Raw genomic sequence first — 6,000 nt, 5'->3', positions numbered from 1 at the left:
GCATGACTGCACACCGAAAACACGGAGAAAAGGTAAAAACTGGTCCAGGTCCAGGTTGTCTTTGCCAAGTGGTCCTGCAAAGCCATGGCAACAATTTATGATTTAGTGGCAGATGTGAACAACGAAACTGCCCAGAAAGGCCCAAATGGTTTCCACAGGCTCACACACAAGTGTGTGTGTACTCAGAGCCATGCTGTGGAAACAAATGTGGTGAAGCCACCGAAGGGTGGCTGGATGTGTGTGTTGTTCAGCACAATGATGACAGTTCGCTCAACAGAGAAGGAATTACATAAACGCTGTGGCATCACCAGCATGCACTTTGTAGTGTTACTAAATGATCTCAGCCAAGTTTCCCAAAAGCAGGAAGTACCTACAAGCATCCAGGATTTGAACACATGAGGCTGTTGGCTTAATTAGAGACACTGGAAGAAACAAAAGGACTTGCCGATGACTTACTCGTTCCTTAAACGGAGCAGAGTTGTTATTTAACGTTTTTTTTAATGCTCTGTTATTTTGTTATGAAGCACTTTGTGATCCTCATCTTGAAAAGTGCTATAGAAATAACATTTCATTTACTTGCTTACTTATTTTACTTCTTAAGCTACAATCTAAAGCATTTATCCGGAGGGTAATATAACTGTAATAAGCCAAATTCAAGGCCGCCTGTTGATTAGGTGAGTAGATACTCACAGTGAACTGAATTGAACACTGTGTGTTTGAGCTCAGTCTTTATGGCTTATAGTCTAGAAGCCTGAATGTGCTCTGCAAATTTGTTAGGACCTAATCAGACTAACAAACCAGAATAAAGTAAAACAGAGTAGTTAAATCCTCTACTTGTAAAATAACTGGCAAATTCAGGGTCCCTTCAGGTCCCACAAGCAAAAAAGAAAAAGCACTGAGAGTCAAAAACACTCCAAAGCTCCCAGCCTTTACAAAGAGGAGCAGAAGTTAGCAGTTAGCTAGTTGACATCCATGTTTTGTCAGATGTATAAAAAAATCAAATGAAAGTAAAAAAACATAAATAAAACACAGATAACTATAACTTTGAGCATAAACAAAGATGAAAAACTAGATCCCAGAGAAGCTTTGAATGTTTAGTAAAGTTGGCCTAGCTAACATTTAATGATGTACACATGTACTGCTAGGCTAACATTTTAACTGGAGTACAAACAATATTTTTTATCAAAGCTTTATGATGAAGGTGAAACAGTGAGGGAAACATATGTAAATGCCCAGTGGACAGAGACCATCACAAAGGTAAAGATAAAAGCCAAGACAGTGTCTGAGATGGAACCATTAATTATGTTGCAGTATTGTTTAAATGATGTTAGTACCAAGAAGCTTTATCTTTTCAGCATTAATAATAACACAACAAAAGTAAAACATCATTAGAAAAAGTTTCCCACAGTCTGGAAGCCACTGTGGCAAAAGCTCTGTCTCCTCTAGTCCTCGGCTTTGTCTTGTGGTCAGCAGGCCCTGATCACAAGACCTCAGAGACCTGCTGGGGAAAAGTGATGTACGCTGGTGCTTGGCCATGCAGAGCTGTCAAAGTCAAAACCAGAATCTCAGAGTGGACTGAAGTTGACGGGGAACCAGTGCAACTCATGTAATGTAATGCATAGGTGGAGTTTTTACAATCAGAGTGGTCCTGAACAGTTTCGGTGACACACTAGTCAAAAATCAAAGGAGGCAACACTGCAACCTGCTGACAAGACCAAGACTACAGACTGGAGTTAGCAACAGACACAGCAAAAGGTCATTCACGAGGCTCATGGTGAATCTTTTCATGATGTTTGTGTGAGTGTGTAAGACAGTGAGTGTTATATTTTAGCCAGTAGGACATAAGAACATTTTTAGAGGGCATTTATAGTTTTTCCATATTAATAACGTAGCTGGTAAATATTAAAAGGCAGGGTGATAGGTTTGTAGCTTGAACCTATTCGCTGGAACGTTGAAGACAATGTAATTACACAGCAAGCAAGACACGAAGTAGGCAAAGTTCTTTATGTTTCACGTGCACGGGAGAGAACTGAACAAACGCCGTTCCTTCGCTTGACCCCAGTTGCTCTCGTCCGCTCTCCCGTAACACTGCTCTTTTATTGAGGTTACATGAATATGCATAGGTTCGTTAACATATGACGTCTACATACACACAAAGAGTACCTTGCCTGTGCGTTGTGTAAGTATATATGTGTGTGTGTGTGTGTGTGTGTGTGTGACTCCCCAAAGCTGGTGCCAGGAGTCTAGCGGTCCATCTAAACAAAAGGCCCTTAGACTCAAACAGATATACGTGTGTTTGCTATACCATAAATCAGCAAGAGAAGATACGACCTCTCCTAGGAGATGTGTGATCTATGCCAGAACATTCTGAAGAGGAGTGAACGCACTCCCCTCTTCATGCTACACAGAGTTGTTACAGACCTCCTAGGATGAGACATTCTTTCAATCTACAAATGATTATATACTTCTAAGCATATATGAGTAAATATTTCTAAGCATAAATGACAATAAACAATACAAATCTAACACAGGGGTTTAAAATGTATATTATTACAGTACAAGGAGAATGTTTTTATTTTGCTTGATTTGTATGTTATTAAGTTTTTTTTTTAAAGAACAGTGCTAAACAACAGAAAGCACAATGTGGGGAACTGCTCTGCTTTCAAAGTAAAATGTAAGCAGTGATGTCATACGGACAATGCAGAGTGCAGCCTCCTCATGCTCCGTGCATTAAGGAAATTTTCTGTAAAGCTTTGGACCTGATAAATTCAATTTTTAATGCCTAAATATATTTTTACAGGGCATGAGGTCATGGCTGTTAACCTGACCTCTGGACCCTGGTTTTACCAGTAATTTTATAGAACGGGGAATAGGTGTCAGCTGTGCTACAAAGGAGAAATAATGACAAATTATGTGGTTTATAGAACTGTCTTTTGCATTCTCACACAAAGAACTGATTTGCAGAGGTGACCAGGTCAAGATCATGAAATTATTATTTAAGTGACAGGAAACAATTTGTGAAGCTGGGTGTCCATTCCTCATCATGCTTGGACATTGCTTGTGGTGTTCCTCAAGGCTCTGTACTGGGTCCAAAATTATTTATTATTTATATAAATGATATTTGTAAGGCATCTGATATATTAAAATTAGTATTATTTGCAGATGACACAAATATTTTTTGTTCTGGGGGGAATCTAAAGGAACTGCTGGATACTGTTACTTCAGAAATGTGCAAAATTAAAAAATGGTTTAACAGGAACAAACTATCGTTAAATCTAAGTCAAACTAAAATAATCTTATTTGGGAATTCCCTTAGAAATGCACAAGTGCAGATTCATATAGATGGTGTGGAAATTGAAAGAGTACTTGAACATAAGTTTCTTGGTGTGATTATAGATGATAATCATATAAATAACAAAATTTCAAGAAGTGTTTCAATCTTGAGTAAAGTAAAACACATTCTGGACCACAAATCACTCCACATTCTCTGTTGTTCCCTGATTGCACCGTATTTGCATTACTGTGCGGAGGCAATACTTACAAATGTTTGCTATCATCAGTCTTTAATATTACAAAAAAGGGCCATAAGGATAATCCATAAAACTGGTTACAGAGATCATACAAATCCACTATTCTTAAAATCAAAAATTCAAAAATTCACAGATCTGGTTCATTTTCTCACTGCACAAATTATGTATAAAGCAATAAATAACCTGCTTCCTGACAATATTCTAAAACTGTTTTCTAAAAGGGAACGGGGATACAATTTGAGGGGGGAATTAAATTTAAAACATCCTTGTATCCGTACAACATTAAAAAGTTTTTGCATCTCTGTGTGTGGAGTGAAGCTGTGGAACAGACTAAGTAAAGATATGAAGCAATGTCCGAGCATGGTGCAGTTTAAAAAGTGGTTTAAGGATTTGGTTTTTACAGGGTACAGGGAGGAGGCAGAGATTTGTTAGGGTGTTCTTGTCCAATATTTTCATGTGTGTGCAGGTGCACGGGTATGTTGGGTAAATATATCTGTAGGTTGTGTATCCTTTCAGGTGTTACTGGGGTTATTGAAAATGTGTATAAGTATGTATGGATAGGTAGAAACATATGTATATATATATAAAAAAATTAATAATAATAAAAAAAGATACACATAATATATAATGTAATTGCAAGGAGGTATTTCTGTAGTCTATTGATTACTAGATAGTGGAAAGGGGGTGGGATTAAATAAGCTTATGCTTCTTCCTGTTGCTCGTTTTCCTTTTGTTTTGCTTTGTTTATTTGTCTCTTTTTATTCTATGTTTTTGTACTTTTTCAACATGTTCAAAATGAAGATTCAATCAATCAATCAATCAAATTACATAGGTTAGTTTGCTTTTTTTGTGTGCAAGTTATTCTATTCAATCATGTTCACAAATTTGGTCTCAATATATAGGCCTACCTGTCATAGTCTCCAATTCACAACAGGAAAGGAAGATCACGACAGGTATATGTTGTTGGTTATGTGTGATCCTTTTTGCCTTTCCATGTTGTCTCTTATGGTGCCCACTTTATTTTGTACTCTGTGTGTGTGTGTGTGTGTGTGTGTCGTCATGGCACCCAGTCTTCACCTGACCTACAATCAGTATCTACACCCGAAAGCCATTCAAGCAATCAAACACTGCAGCATCCGACGATGTGGTCGAGCAGGTTTGGATCCTGGAACATGTTAAATTAGAGGTTGAAAGTTGCTCCTGTTATGTTGCCCTATGAAAGAATTCTATTTTCAAAAGTCTGGCGTACAAAATAAAAAAATAGGAGACTAAAATGAAAGTCCACTGGGGATGCCTGAATCTCCTAGCAAACCGTATACTTAGCTGCAACATATCAGCATGATGTCCAGGGTGAAAATTAAAGTAGGGTGCTTTACTGTAATCTCTGCATGTTTGCTCTGGTAAATGTTGGGTGTGAAATAGTTGTGGTTGTCTTGCTTGTTAATAGACTGAGGTTTCTTTACTGGACATAAAACTATTTCAAACTAAGGAAAAAAAACCCTTTGTTTTCTTATTAAGGTGTGATTGCAGATGAGATTTGAGAGCATTGGTATGTTGGATAAAGGTCTGTTTGCTTAGAAGGTGCTCTAGCGCTGAATGTTGGTTACGTTTCTAGATGTTGTAGTCATTTTCTGTTTTATTTTGTAATATCTGGTCTCCTTGAAATTCTGTCATTTTCACTTCCTGGATTTGGGCGTTCCCTTGACACCTGTTCCTACCTGGCCACTTCTGAATCAAAAAGCCTTTATTCTCATTGCACTTGCAATCTGGTGAAAGGGGCCCTACTCATAGTAGGTGCTTATTAAATATAAAAACAGTTCCCAAAGTTCACAAAATATACATAAATGCATGCAGCCTCATTGAGTGAGAGGTGCAAATGTGCAAACTGCACAGTATAAAAATGTTTATGGGTCTATCTTTGTTGAATTTAGAGCAAAGGAAAAAACTGTTAGTGAATCTGGTAGTTGTGGATTTCATGGATGGGTAACGTCTACCAGAAGGCAACAGTTCAGACAGATGGTGACCCGGGTGAGAGCAGTCTTTGATGTGTTGGGCTCTGGAGAGAATGCGGCTGTTTACAATGTCTGTGAGGGAAGAAAAGAAAAGCTGATGATTTTTCTGCAGTCTTTGTGATTCTGCAGAGCCCTTTCTGTCTGCTGCTGAGCATCCTGTGCACCACACAGTGTGCACAGTAAGTCAGTATGCTCTCAGCAGCAGCTCTGTAGAAGGACACCAGCAGCTGGGATTATTCTTCCTGGGTATCCTCAGGAAATACAGCCAGTCTGAATTTTAAGTTTTGGATCTGAGATTTTTAATTCAATTCAATTCAATTCAATTTTATTTATATAGCGCCAAATCACAACAAAAGTCGCCTCAAGGCGCTTCATAGGTACAGAGAAAAACCCAACAATCATATGACCCCCTATGAGCAAGCACTTTGGCGACAGTGGGAAGGAAAAACTCCCTTTTA

Source organism: Oreochromis niloticus, linkage group LG14 (genome assembly GCF_001858045.2).
Source record: "Oreochromis niloticus isolate F11D_XX linkage group LG14, O_niloticus_UMD_NMBU, whole genome shotgun sequence".
Classification (NCBI taxonomy): domain Eukaryota; kingdom Metazoa; phylum Chordata; class Actinopteri; order Cichliformes; family Cichlidae; genus Oreochromis; species Oreochromis niloticus.
This window is presented reverse-complemented; position numbering follows the sequence as displayed.